The sequence below is a fragment of the Myotis nattereri genome (assembly GCF_964212035.1).
Source record: "Myotis nattereri genome assembly, chromosome: 3".
Lineage (NCBI taxonomy): Eukaryota > Metazoa > Chordata > Mammalia > Chiroptera > Vespertilionidae > Myotis > Myotis nattereri.
In genome coordinates, this window is record NC_138077.1 from 78,658,764 (window position 1) to 78,673,519 (window position 14,756).

The 14,756-nt window shown below is 42.3% G+C and overlaps 1 long non-coding RNA gene across 1 annotated transcript in view; it reads right to left on the reverse strand.

Moving 5' to 3' along the window:
- Window positions 1-14,756, reverse strand: part of LOC308516005 — an 84,961-nt gene that overhangs the window by 22,067 nt on the left and 48,138 nt on the right. Inside the window, exon 2 of the long non-coding RNA XR_013995683.1 lies at window positions 2,242-2,398. This is a non-coding gene — a long non-coding RNA (uncharacterized lncRNA). The remainder of the gene's footprint in view (window positions 1-2,241; window positions 2,399-14,756) is intronic.

Here is a 14,756-nt window from a genome sequence, read left to right on the forward strand (position 1 = left end):
TCCGCTTCTCCTAGTCTACTGTTGATACTTTCAATGGAGTTTTTCATTGCAGCTATATCACTCTTCATTTCTTCTTGGGTCTTACTTAAGTTGTTGATTTTTTCATCTGTTTCTTCTAGCTTCTTCCATATGTTATCGATTTTTTCATCTGTTTCGTCTTGCTTCTTGCAGAGGTTGTCGATTTTTTCCTCCATCCGGTTTATGCACTCTAGGACCCTTATTCTGAATTCTTTTTATGTCATGTTGCATGCCTCTGTATTGCTTAGCTGCTTTTCTGGAGAGTCCTCCTTCTCTTTCCTTTGGGGGTTTCTTTGTCTACCCATGTTTGATCTCACTGACATATCTAGACGTTGAGTCGTTCAGTGGTTGCTCCCTTGGTGGCAGTGACTCCTTGATCTGTGGTTGCTCTTCGGGCGGTTGCGGTAGCAGCTGCTCTTCAGTTGGCAGCAGCTCCTCTGGTGGGTTCTGTTCACAGCTGTGGTGGCTCTTCTGGCTGGTGGGGCGAGGTTTCACGTACAGCTGCTGTTCCTCGGCAGAGGGTGTGTTGCTCAGGAGGTTGCTGTTGCTTGGACCTGCTGCGTTGATTTAAAGGCACAAAATACAACACAACAAGGCACCACGTACCAGGCACTATACACAAATATATTCACGATATTAATAACCCCAAATAAAGGTGATCAACCGAATTAAGAGAATTAGGGAACAAGGAAGAAGAAAGAGAAAAAGATAAAAGAGAAAAAGAAAAGAAAAGTAGGGACCAAAAAAAAAGGAGTGCAAAAATGAAATCTGGAAAAAGAAGGGGGGAAAATAAAAGCGAGAAAAGAAAAGAAAAAAAAAAAGAGCGAAAAGAGAGAATGAAGTGGAAGAGGGGGAGAGACTTTTTATATGAGGAGAATACTCCTATAGAACAGCCATTAATCCCAACAAATTCCAGCAACAGCTCCCTGGAGATGAATGCAAACTAGAAACAACCAATAATATAACGATGAAAATAGAATGGAGAACACTAATCCCAAAATAAAATAAAGAGAAAATAAAATGGCACTTTAAAAAATGGTAAAATGGTAGCAGTAGTAATACTGGTTAAAAATAAGAAGGTAGTAATTAAAAGGGTAAAATCAGGTGATGGAAAAAGAAGAAAAAAAAAAGAAAAAAAAAGAAGAAAAAAAAAAGAAAAGAAAAAAAAAGAAGAAAAAAAAAAAAGAAAAAAAATTGGTTTCTTAGTTAAAAGGTGGAAAAAAAAAATTGCAGTAGTGAAGGTCCCTTGGTTCTTCTATTCTTCAGTGTGGCTCGCCTTAGACCTGCCAGGTATTCAGGAGAGTGTTGAGTTTCCCTGCAATACACTGTTCCTCTGTGTTGTAAACCACAGTCCTTATTTTAAAGCAGACCGCTTTTGTTTCCCAGACTGCCTTATTTTGTGTTTAGCAAAGAGTCAGTTTGTGGGTCAGCCTCTGGGTGGCAGTGTTTTGGGGTTGGCCTCTGAGGCTATAGGGCCTTTCTGTCCAGTGGAAGTTCACTGCCCCGAGCTGGCTGCGTAATAGTTAGTTACCAGCGCTGTGTTGTTGCTGGGATTGAAAATCCCTCTATAGGCCAGACCCTGTTAACTCCCAGGGACTGATCAGGTTATTTTAATCCTTGATCTCCTACAGGGTGGAATCTGGGTGTGGCTGTGCTCCTTGCCTGGGGGCTGGGGGGAGGAGTCTCACTCTCCGGAGAGAATGGCTGCCCCAGTCCTGTGCTCAGGGGTGTCTCAGCACTCAATTCGCTGCCACCTCTCCCGGCTCCCCCTCTCTCCTCAGTCTCTCCCCAGATTCCACTCCTCCGCACACTCTCCCTCTCTTCAGCACAGGTGAGTATCTGTATCCGAAATGTCCCATGAACAGGATTCAGTGAAAACAATCAAACAAACGCCGGCCGCGGAAACGGGGAAGGCTTGGTTTCTGTAAGCTTCTTCTCTTACCGGGACTGCATGGTCTGGTCAGCTCTTCAGGCTGCCCCCTTTAGGCTCAGTCCTCTGTGATCACAGCACTGAGCTCTCAATTCCCCCGGCGGCGCCAGGAATCCCGCGGTTCTCCTTCCCCCCCCCCCCCCCCCCCCCCCCCCCCCCCCCCCCCCCCCCCCCCCCCCCGGTCAGGGGCTGTGCCTGTCCCAAGGGACGCGGCTGCCGCGCAGTCTCCCTCCGACTCTCTGGGTTCAGAGGTCTGGCAAACTTTCCTGCCCAAATCCCTGGTTTTTTTTTACCTTTCCTGGGGAGTTCTGCTCTTCTCGGCTGCAAACCGTCTCACCAGCTGAGCAATTTCGCCAATTCGGTGTGGGTGTTACTAGTTTCAGCTGCTGACTCCATTTGCTCCGGGACACGACCTGGGACGCGTCTGCCTATATTGCCGCCATCTTCCCTCTCAGAAGAAAATTTTAAAATCAAAACCTAGTCTCCCATCTTAAAGTAGAAAAAGAATAACAAGGCAACCTGAAACTAAGCAGAGGAATGAATTAGCAAAGATAAGAGCAGAAATCAACGAACTTGAAAACAGAAAAATAATAAAGTCAGTGAGACAAAGAATAGGTTACCGGAAAAGAACTATAAAATTGGTAAACCTCTAATACAACTAACAGCATTAAAAAGAGAGAGAGAGAGAAAATTACCTATTCAATATTGGGAATGAAACAGAAGATATCACAGACCCCACAGACATCAAAGGATAGTAAGAAAATACTACAAACAACTCTACATACATAAATTTCATAGCTTAATGAACTAGACCAATTCATCAGAAAGCACAAACAACTCACCAAGTATGAAAGAGATTTTTGAATAATCTTATAACTGAATTCATAATGTAAATCCCTCCCAAAAAACAATCTCCAGTTCCAGATAATTTCATTGGTAAATTCTCCCAAACAGTTAAAGAAGAATGATTGCCAATTTTATACGTCTTTCTCCCCAAAATAGAGGAAACACTTTCCAATTCATTTTATGTGATCAGTACTAACCTGGTATCAAAACCCAGTAAAGACATTACAAGATTTTTAAAAACTCATTACCAATAGCCTTTATGAACATATACACAAAAATACTTAATAAAATTAGCAAATCCAGCAATATTCAAAATAAGTTAATAAATAACAATCAAGTGGGATTAATGACAAGAATGCAATATTGGTTCAATTTTTGAAAATCAATCAATAAATTCCATTATATTCACAGACTAAAGAGGGAAAATCACATGATTATATCAGTTGATGAAGAAAAAGCATTTGATAAATTTTTCAAAAAATATATTTGTATTGATTTCAGAGAGGAAGATAATGGAAGAGAAATAGAAATATCAATGACAAGGAAGAATCATTGATTGGCTGCCGCCTGTACACCCCACACTGGGATCCAGCCCACAACTCAGGCATGTGCCCTGAACAGGAATCAAACCATGACCTCCTGGTTCATAGGTTGATGCTCAACCACTGGGTCATGTTGGCCAGGCAAATGCACTTTAAATTTAACATTAATTTAATATAAAATTAATCAAACTCAGAATAGAAGGTAACTTCCTTAGCTTCCAGATAAAAGACATCTATAAGAATGTCACAGCTAACTTAATACTTAATGGTGAAAAAAGCAATAGAGGAAGTCAGTGAAACAAAGAATGTTTACTCTCAACTCTTCTATTCAAACATTGCCCTAAAGGTTCTGGCCAGTGCCATAAGACAAGTTAAAGCAATAAAAAGCATATAAATTGGAAATTAAGAAATAAAATCACCCTATTTATAGATGACATGATTATCTGTGTAGAAAATTCCAAGAACATTACACACACATAAAGAAACAGCTCCTGGGATATATTAAGTGACTTAAACAATATCAACATATCAATTGTATTTCTACCTATGAGCTATGAACAATTGTAAATAACATTATGTCAGCCTTATAAAAAAAGAACTGCTTGTATATAAATCTAACAAGATGTGTAAGATCTTTATATTGAAAACTACAAAATGATAAAAATTATTTTAAAAAACTAACTAAATGCAAATACATTGTTTTTGTAGATTGATAGAAAAATATAATTAAGACATCCATTCTCCCCAAATTCACCTGTAGATTTAGCACAATTCCAATAAAAATTCTAAAAGGATTTTTTAAAATTTAAATGTTTGGGGGTGACATTGGTCAACATGATCATATAGGTTTCAGGTGTGTGTTTCTATGCTACAAGATCTGTATATTTCACCATGTGTCCACCACCCAAAACAGGATTTTTGTAGACTTCAAAAGGCTGGTTTTAACATTTATATGAAAAGGAAAAAAAGTAGAATATCACAAAAAATTTTAAAAAAATAAAGTAGAAGACTCACACTACTTAATTTTAAGACTTATAATAAATGTACAGTAATAAAGACAGTCTGATATTAACAAAAGAATAGACACATAGATCATGGAGAGGCCAGAAATCGGCCCACACATGTATGACTGATTGATTTTTAATAAAGGTATGAAAGTAACTCAATGTAGTAAGCATAGTCTTTTCAACAGCTGGCATTACAACAATTGGACAGCTATAGGCAAATAATTGAACTTTGACCTAAATCTCTACTTTGTGCAAGAATCAACTGAAAAGGGAGCATATATCTAAATATTGTATATAATAGTCTGGCCGGTGTTGCTCAGTGGTTGAGTGTTGACCTATGAACAAGGAGGCCACAGTTCAATTCCCAGTCAGGGCATATGCCTAGGCTTCAAGGCTCCGTCACCAGTGTGGGGGAGGAGGGTGGTGGTGGTGTAGGAGTCTCAATGATTCTCTCTCACAATTGATATTTCTGTCTCTCTCTCCCTCTCCCTTTCTCTCTGAAATCAATAAAAAATATATTTTAAATGCTATATACAATAAACCATTCTAAAACTTTCAGAGGAAAACATTAGAGAAAAATCTTCATGACTTTGAATTAGGTCAGGAATTTTTAGATATGACACAGAAAGCATGATCCCCCAAAGAAAATAATGATAAATTAAACTTTGCAAAATTAAAAACTTTTGCTTTGTAAAAGTCACTATTAAGAGAATGAAAAAAAAAAGCTATAGTCTTGTAGAGAATAATTGCAAATCACATATCCAATATTGAAACTATATAAAGAACTCTCAAAACTTTAGAGTAAGAAAACAACCCAATTAAAAATGGACAAAAGATTTGAACAGACATTTTAACAAAGAATACAAAAGGTGGAACAACCTAAGTGACCATCAACAGATGAATGGATAAACAAAATGTGGTATATACATACAATAGAATATTATTCAGTTTTAAAAAGAAAGGAAATTCTGACATATTACAACATGTGCAAACCTTAAGAACATTAAGCGAGGTGAAATAAACCAGACAAAAAAATACAAATATTGTATGATTCTGCTTATATGAGCTACCTGGAGTATTCAAATTCATAGAAACAGAAAGTAGAATGATGGTTGCCAGGGACTGGAGATGGTGCGGGTGGGATAGAGGCAGGGACTGGGTAGTTGTTTAATAAGTAGAATTTTAGTCTTGCAAAATGAAAAGCATTCTGGAGATTGGTTGCAGAACAATGTGAAATTATTAATAGTACTAAACTGCAGACTTAAAATGGTGAAGATGATAAATTTTATGTGCATTTTACCACAATTAAAAAAGCACTATAGTAAATATTATAGTAATATATGTATTTTAGGACAGCTCCCTTAAAGTGTTGGGGTCATGTTTAAAGTGTTTGGTGCATATTGCCAAATTGTTCATAGAAACAGTCTGTCAATGTACACTCCTACCAGCAATGTAAAAAGAAAAAGCCCATTTCCCGACACCTTTGCAGCACTGTTTATTCTCATTTGTGGTTCAGTCACAAGGCTGCTTGGAATAATGATTTCTTCTACCACCTCTTACAGCCAGATGTGGCAATATAACTAAGTTCTAAAAATGGGATCTAAAAATAATGGTACAGTGGGGCCTTGACTTACGAGTTTAATGAGTTTAATTCGTTCCGAGACCGAGCTCGTTAAGGAGCTCGTTAACTCAAATTACTCTGTCAACTCAATGCAAACAATCGGCAGAGAGACAGCTGGTATCTCAAAAAACTCGTTAGTCAGGACACTCGTAAGTCAAGGCCCCACTGTATATATAAATAAAAATAACGGGCTCTAAAAGTAATGGTATGTGCAGTTTCCGGAATGTTTTCTCTGAGTGCAGGGCATGTCCTTCCCCTACTTGTCTTCGTACTTGCTGCTCAAAATGTAGATGTGGCAGATGGGTCACTTTGGACCAGGATTGCCACAGTTTGAGAGCCACACGTAGTGTAGCCGCAAGATAGAAAGATACCGAGTCCCTGACACCAGGAACTGCACCGTGAGCTCTGGACTGCCTGCCTCCAGACTGTTACATGGGAGACAAATACATTCCTAACTTGTTTAATCTACCTACAGCTGAATTTATATTGAGTGATGCATCATTTCCTTTAGTCTTTACCATATAGGTGAAAATACATTATTTCTGTATACATAGCTCTTTTGTCCACTGTCTGGAAGTTTACATTTCTGGAGAGTTATTGCTACTTTCAAATAAGTAAAGGAGAGAACACAGGCAAGGTTTTTTTCTTCCTTTCACATCTGGGATGGCATATTGCTAGGGTTCTTCTCAATAGGAATGAATAAATTTTTTATCATTACCTTTCTCTTTAATTCAAAAATTGTCTGCAAGATAAAGTTGCTACAATCAACAGATACTTATTGAAATATTCAATTGATTGGAAAGAATATTTAGATTTCAATAGTGATATTTTAGAGGATTTTAATAATGATTAAAACACCCATGTGTCATAGCATTTTTGTGATTCTTTTAATAAAATAGAGCCAGCTGAAATTAGAAACTGGATCTAATCTCCCTAGGCAGTTTAAACCTGCTACTCTTGCGGGGTGGAGGTGGGGCAGAGCATGGAGAAACTGACATTCCTGTGATGTGGTTTCAAACTCAAGTGTACATCACAATCACTTAGAACAGTGATGGCGAACCTTTTGAGCTTGGCGTGTCAGCACTTTGAAAAACCCTAACTTAACTCTGGTGCCGTGTCACATATAGAAATTTTTTGATATTGCAACCATAGTAAAACAAAGACTTATATTTTTGATATTTATTTTATATATTTAAATGCCATTTAACAAAGAAAAATCAACCAAAAAAATGAGTGTCATAGGTTCGCCATCACTGAGTTAGAAGCTTTTTGTGAAAACACAGAGTTCCGGGTTCCATGCCTCCAGGGTTGGCTGATCACATTCTCTTTGGACAGACAGACGGCAGAATGAACAATTCTGGTGTTCGACTGCCCTGTTGTTTCAGGTGCTGAGCCGCCATTTTGGGTGGGATGGCAAAAAGCAGTTCATTGCGCTTCCTCGGTGTCACTGCTTCGTTTTCTTTAGGCTCTCGGCGTGATTTTCACCAAACAGACTGATTTCTGTCAAATTCGAAGTTTTACTTACTCCCATTGTAGCAGCATCGGGTAAGGCACAGTACCTGCTTCAACATATCCAGAGAATACTCTCTTTAGCATCGGGACAGAGCCATGTGCCCTCCTCTAATCTTTTTACAGGTTAAATGATGTGACTGAACTGATGTCAGTGTTCCTGGACAGCACTCAACCACTCTTATAGATATTACTAGATGCTTAGTGCAGGAAAATTCATGCACTGCCTGCTGGCACATGCCTTGGCTAGCCTGGTGCAGCCTGCTCGCCGGCCCCGCCCCCCATCAACCAGTCATTCCACTGGTTGGTCGATTTGCATATTATGCTTTTATTATATAGGATTCTTGGCTACATTCCAGCTACCCAAGAACTGCTTTCACTACTGTGTCTAACTCTATCAATCTCTTTGCCTTTACTGTATTTAGCATTCACTCGGAATTAACTGTATATGATTGAAAATTAATGTTCAGCTACAGGACAAATGCTAACCAACATGCCAATCTAGTTAAATAAAGCCCAATCAAATTGGATGGATGGAGTACAAACTATTGATGTTTTATTTACTCAGCGCTCTACTGTGTAGGCTTCAACATATCATGGGGAGGGGCGCGGGGGGAGGGTACCTCCAAGAAATGGCAGACAACCACCTTCTCTGCTCTCACCCTGGCTTTTCCCCCTTTGTCTCTGTGCTTTGTAATCATGTGGATAAGGGGGATTCACTTCTTTCCCTTTCTGTCACTAAGGGAAGGATCAGGCTCATTATCGTCAGCCTGCTCCAAACCTGTGACTCAGATCAGACTATGAAAAATACTGATAGCTGTCTGTTCCAGAAAGAATTACATCAAGCTCTATATGTTGCCTCCATGTTTGATACTTGGCCTTAACAACAATCATTAACAACAATAAAATCTAACATATATTTTGTGTTTACTATAATAATTGCTGCTTAATGTATATGTCATTTAGTCCTTAATACCACTCCATAAGGTAGTTCCATTTATTAATATTCCCACTTTATGGATGAAGAAGTCAAAGCAGAGCAAGCTTCAGTAACTTGCTTAAGATATGCTACTTATATAGTTGGTAGATAAATTAAACAGATACACTGAGATGTTAGTTTATCTGGTTGTTTGCAAGCAAAAACTGTGATTATAGCTTCCATAAACAAAAACCTAAAGTATATTATTTGAAAAATAGGGGAGAGAAAACATTTTATAAGATAATCTAGTCCAGTCTTTGTCCTAAACCAAAGATGACTAGAACAATAATCTTGAGAGACATTTGAATTTCTGGGCTTTTTTTCCCCGACCAATATTTACTTGTTAGTATTATGAACAGTTTAAATAATTTTAAGATATAATGCTTATCTCAATGGAACCTCTGTTAGGAAAGCTGGTCATTCACACTACACATTAGATAGCCTTATATAACAACATAAGGAGATTCTATTTAGTTAAGTGTCACAATAAATACTACAGACATCACACCATTTTAATCCCTTAGCTAGATGTATTCAAGCAGGGGTGGAAAAATGTGGGCTATTGATGAGAAGTTTCATGAAGGAGGTAAGTTTGAGCTAGGACCAGAATGCTGGATAAGATTAAGAGAGTGGTGGAGCAGGCATACTAAAGTGGGAGCAGTTTGGTATGTTCTGGAGACAGTGAGGAGACAGCTGTGGCTGAAACAAAGGATTGTAGAGAACAGTTAGGTGGGTAGAGGGATAACTTTAGTCTTAGGAGTTTAAACCATATATTAAAGCAACACGGAATTATGAGACTTTAAGGATATGTTAAAGTATTTTAGAATGATAATAGCAATGACATGGAGACTGGCTTGAGAAGGGACAACCTTAATTAAGGCGAATGGTTAAGAGGCTGAAGCACAAATCTTGGTGTGGCGCAAATATAAAACGGATGGATTGTTCTGCCTTCTAAAGGGATGTCAGTCAAGCTGACTAATATCAGTGCTGTTCCCTTGGGTAGTAAGATAAGACAGAGCCAAAACAAACTGTATCGGGAGAGATAAGAGTTCCAGAGTTCAAAATTGAAGAAACCAAATCTATTTTCAGGGTATAGGGGAAAGTATGAGGCTGAGAACTAGAGATAAAGTTTTAAAAAGCTGGTTAAAGACAAGATCTAACCAGGAGGTGAGGTGATAGTACAGGGGCAAAGTGAGAAGATTGTGATAAGGACTATAGTTTTTCTATAGAAAGGGCTAGGTTGTCTAAAGCTCATTTTAGGAGGTGCCAGCCCCATGTCTATCAGTTAGTCATTCTAAGCAGAGGACGGATAGACAACCATCACTCTGTCGTATGAAGATAAGGAAGTATACTGCAGATGATAGTAGTCTTGCTAGGCATTGACCAGCCACAGTTCTGAGGATCTTGGGAAACCTAGATTAACTAGTTCTAGGGGCTTTTTCAGGAATTTTCTTTTCTCTGAAATGACAGGATATAGTGGATGACCACAGTTTTTTGTGTTTTTTTTTTTTAATGATTCTGTTATAGGCAGCTAGACAGACATGCACAGAGCAAGGACGATGGGCCAGGTAGAGAAGGTCACCAGGGTAGAAAACCCAGAGTGCCTAGCAAGAGGCAAAACTGGACCCCATGAGACTTGCAACCAAGGGAGCAGTTGGCAGTGGCAGCTTATCCTGGGCTAACCCTCTGAACCTATATCCAAGGCCCCCTTTTCTCTGACTTCCCAGTGAACCAGAGCAGCCCAGCCTAGGTTCTCCTGTTGCTTCTTCTGTGCCCTTCCTTGTTTCACTGCCCTACGTGTGTTTTTGCTGTGGCCAATAAATTCTTGCTTGCTTTGCTGCACTTTGTCTCTTGATTGAAATCTTTCCTTCAAGAAGACAGGAACCTAGACCTCGTCATCTTGCTGATAACAATCTGAATTTTGAAACTCGGAGAAGATTGCAAGCTGAGAATGAATTTAAGAAACTTGCAAAGCTGAATAAATTATTTTTGTTTCCAAAAATGGTATAAAACCTAAAATTAGAATAATATAATTTTAGAGCAGAAAGGGACCTTAGAAATTCTTTATAGTTCCTCACCTAAGGGCTAAGCTGGATTATCAAAAAATAACATTCACACCTGACCGGTTTGGCCCCGTGGATAGAGCATCAGCCTGCGGACTCAAGGGTCCCAGGTTCGATTCCGGTCAAGGGCATGTACCTTGGTTGTGGGCACATACCCAGTAGGGAGTGTGTAGGAGGCAGCTGATCGATGTTTCTCTCTCATCGATGTTTCCAACTCTCTATCCATCTTCCTTCCTCTCTGTAAAAAATCAATAAAGTATATTTTTTTAAAAATAACATTCACTATTGTCTTAAAAGTGTTTTTATATCTTCAAGAACATTTCTATATATTTTATAGTAATTAAATCCCTCCCTCTTTTTTTAATAATAGACTGGACTTATAGAAAAACAATAAAGTTTACAAGAATAACCTAAAATGCACTATATTTTAAACACTATTGCTGTGATCATATTTATTAAGGGACAAAATAAATTAGAATGTAGATGACAGTATTTTTTAAAGTATCTGGATCTATTGCCCCAAAAATGAAAAGTTGTTTTACTAGTAAATGATGTCTTTGAGAACTCTAATGGGAAATTTCTATCCTAACTAACAATAGTATTCTACAGTTGTACCCCATGTGTAAGTAGGTGTGAGAAATTTAAAGAGTAAAATTTCACCTGTCGTGGCCAGGGAGAATAGCTAACAGGGCTACTGGAAGTCACATAGAGCCAGCGATGTCTGCATCAGTTCGGAAACATTTTCAGAAGGCATAGAAAACATTTTTGACTTCACATCAGAACATTGAACATGTGCAGAGAAGGACAATGAGATTCTGCTATTAGATTTTCAGTATAGCATGAGAAAATAAGCAACCATAAAAATTAAGAAAAGAGAGAGATCAATGCCCAACCAGTGTGGCTCAGCATTTGAGTGTCAATCTATGAACCAGGAGGTCAAGGTTCAATTCCTGGTCAGGGCACATGCCAGGGTTGTAGGATCTATCCCCAGGGGGAGGCATGCAGGAGGCAGCCAATCAATGATTCTCTCTCATCATTGATGTTTCTCTCTCTCTCTCTCTCCCTCCCCCTATCCCCCCCTCCTTTTTTTTTTTTTTTTTTTAAAAAGAGAGATGCATGAAGGATTGGGTTATATTTTCTTTAGCTATACCTGGCTAAGCTTTTTATCAGATCTCTGGAAAGGACACACTGACACCAGGACTAAATAAAAACTATTGGAAATATATATATATTTCCAGATGTCCTTCTGGACGACCTTCTGGACAAAGCCAGGGCTATGAGGGAAGCCTGGGTCCTGGGTGCCTGCTGGTGGCCAAAGGGAAGCCCGGGTCCCAGGTGCCAGAGGGAAGCCAGTGCCAGCAGCCAGGTGAAGGAAGGCCTATTCTTGCATGAATTTCATGTATCAGGCCTCTAAAATATATATATACTAGAGGCCCGGTGCACAAAACTTTGTGCACTTGGGGGGTCCCTCAGCTCGACCTGTACCCTCTCACAGTCTGGGACCCCTCGGGGGATGACCACCTGCTGGATTAGGCCCGCTCCCTGTGGGACTGGGCCTAAGCTGGCAGTCAGACATCCCTCTGGCAGCCCAGGAGCCCTTGGGGGATGTCCACTTGCCAGCGGGGAGCAGGCCTAAGCTGCAGTCAGACATCTTTAGCACTGCTGAGGAGGCAGGAGAGGCTTCCACCACCACTGCTGTACTGGCTGCCGTCAGCCTGGCTTGTGGCTGAGCAGAGCTCCCCCTGTGCGAGTGCATTGACCACCAAGGGGCAGCTCCTGCTTTGAGCATCTGCCCCCTAGTGGTCAGTGTGTGTCACAGTGACCAGTCATTCCCAGTCGTTCTGCTGTTAGGGTCAATTTGCATATTACCCTTTTATTATATATGAGTGCCTGGCCAGCCTGGGTGAGGGGCTGATGGCTGTTCTCAGGCTTGCCACAGCCCCTTCAGGGTGGGGGTTCCCCCTGGGGTGCCTGGCCAGCCTGGGTGAGGGGCTAATGGCTGTTTGCAGGCTGGCCCCTGCCCCTTCAGGGTGGGGGTCCCCACTGGGGTGCCTGGCCATCCTGAGTGAGGAGCTGAGGGCTGTTTGCAGGCTGGTCATAGCCCCTTCAGGGTGGGGGGTCCTGCTGGGGTGCCTTGCCAGTCTGGGTGAGGGGCTGAGGGCGGATTTCAGGCTGCCTAAGCCCCCCAGCAGGGACCCTCACCCCATGAGGGTGTGGCCAGCCTGGGTGAGGGGCTGATGGCTGTTTGCCGGCTGGCCACAACCCCCAGCCACCCAAGCTCCCAGTGGAGGCTGGCTGGAAGCAGGTATCTGGGATTTATTTGTCTTCTATAATTGAAACTTTGTTGCCATGAGTGGAGGCCACAGCTGGCTCAGGGCTGGCAGGAAGCTTGGCTTCCTCCATCGCCCGGGCAACCAAGCCTCCTGCTTGCTCCAGCTCCATGGCTGCCGGCCGCCATCTTGGTTGGGTTAATTTGCATATAGTCGCTCTGATTGGCTGGTGGGTGTGGCTTAGGGTGTAGCAAATGTATGGTCAGTTAGCATCTTTGTCTTTTATTAGTGTAGACTAGAGGCCTGGTGCATGAAATTCATGCACAGAGGGGGGGGGCTCCCTCAGCCCAGCCTGCACCCACTCTAATTGGGGATCCCTTGAGGTATGTCTGACTGCCAGTTTAGGCCTGATCCCTGTGAGATTGGGTCTAATCCGGCAGTCGGCCATCCTTCTTACAATCTGGGACCACTGGCTCCCAACCTCTCGCCTGCCTGCCTGCCTGATTGCCCCTAACCCCTCTGCCTGCCTGCCTGATCACCCCTAATTGCCCTCCCCTGCTGGTCTGATCTTGCCCTGAACTGCCCTCCCCTGCTGGCCTGATTGCCCCAGACTGCATCTGCCTGACTAATCACCCCTAACTGCCCTCTGCTGCAGGCCTGATCTCACCCCCAACTGCCCTCCTCTGCCGGCCAATTTGGTTCTGATTGGTCGGTTTCTATGCCAGTCAGCATCAAAAGCTTCACCTCCTAGGCAGCCATTGGCTCCTCACAGTTGACCCAGATTTGGTTCTGATTGGTCAATTTCTATGCCAGTCAGCGTCAAAAGCTCTGCCTCCTAGGCAGCCATTGGCTCCTCACAGTTGACCCAGATTTGGTTCTGATTGGTCAGTTTCTATGCTAGTCAGCATCTCTGGGCCTATCAACAGGGCCTGATCAGAAAGGCGGGGCTGATAAGCAGTCCTGGTGGAGGCCTGGAGAGAAATGGAAGCGCGGCTGTTGGCCAGGCCAGGAGAGAAAGAGAGGCAAGTTCTGATCAACGGCTGCCACAGAGGCTACGGATGAAACCCTGCCTCTTTCTGCAGGCCTCTCTCCAGGCCTGATCCACAGCCCCCTACACAGTCAGTGCTGGGTCGGGGCACCTGCAGTGACCCAGCACTGACTTCCAGTCTGGTCGGGCCTTCGGTTGTAATTGGTTGTTATGATCCTGGCTCTTTATTAGATAGACTAGAGGCCTGGTGCACAAAATTTGTGCACTGGGGGGTGATGTTCCTCAGCCCAGCCTGCACCCTCTTTAATCTGGGACCCCTCGGGGGATGTCCGACCGCCAGATGATCCTTAGGATCAGGCCTAAACCAGCAGTCAGACATCCCTCTTGCAATCTGGGACTGCTGGCTCCCAACCACTTGCCTGCCTGCCTGCCTGATTGCCCCCTAACCACTCCCCTGCCAGCCTGATTGATGCCTAACTGCTCTCCTGCTGGCCCGATCACCCCCAACTGCCCTCCCCTGCTGGCCATCTTGTGCCGGCAATTTTGTGACCACATGGGGGCAGCCATATTGTGGGAAGGTGTGACGGTCAAGTTGCATATTACTTCTTTATTATATAGGATATATCTGCACTAATAAAAAAAGAGAAACATGCAAATTGATGTCACTCTGCTATGCCCACCAGCCAATTAGGATGAGTATGCAAATTAACCCAACAAAAATGGTGGTTAATTTGCATATGCAGGCACAGAGTGAAGACCAAAGGCTCTGGCTGGATGAAGACTGAAGACTGAAGACTGAAGACGATTGACTTCTTCGCTGCAGCTGCAGCGGAGAAGCCAAGCCTTGCTGAGGCCGCAGCTGAGAACCCAAGTCTCGCTGCAGCCGGAGGGGAGAAGCCGAGCCTCACTGTGGCTACAGCAGAGAAGCCAAACCTCGCTGTGGCTGGAGGGGAGAAGCCTAGCCTCGAGGCTTGACTTCTCCA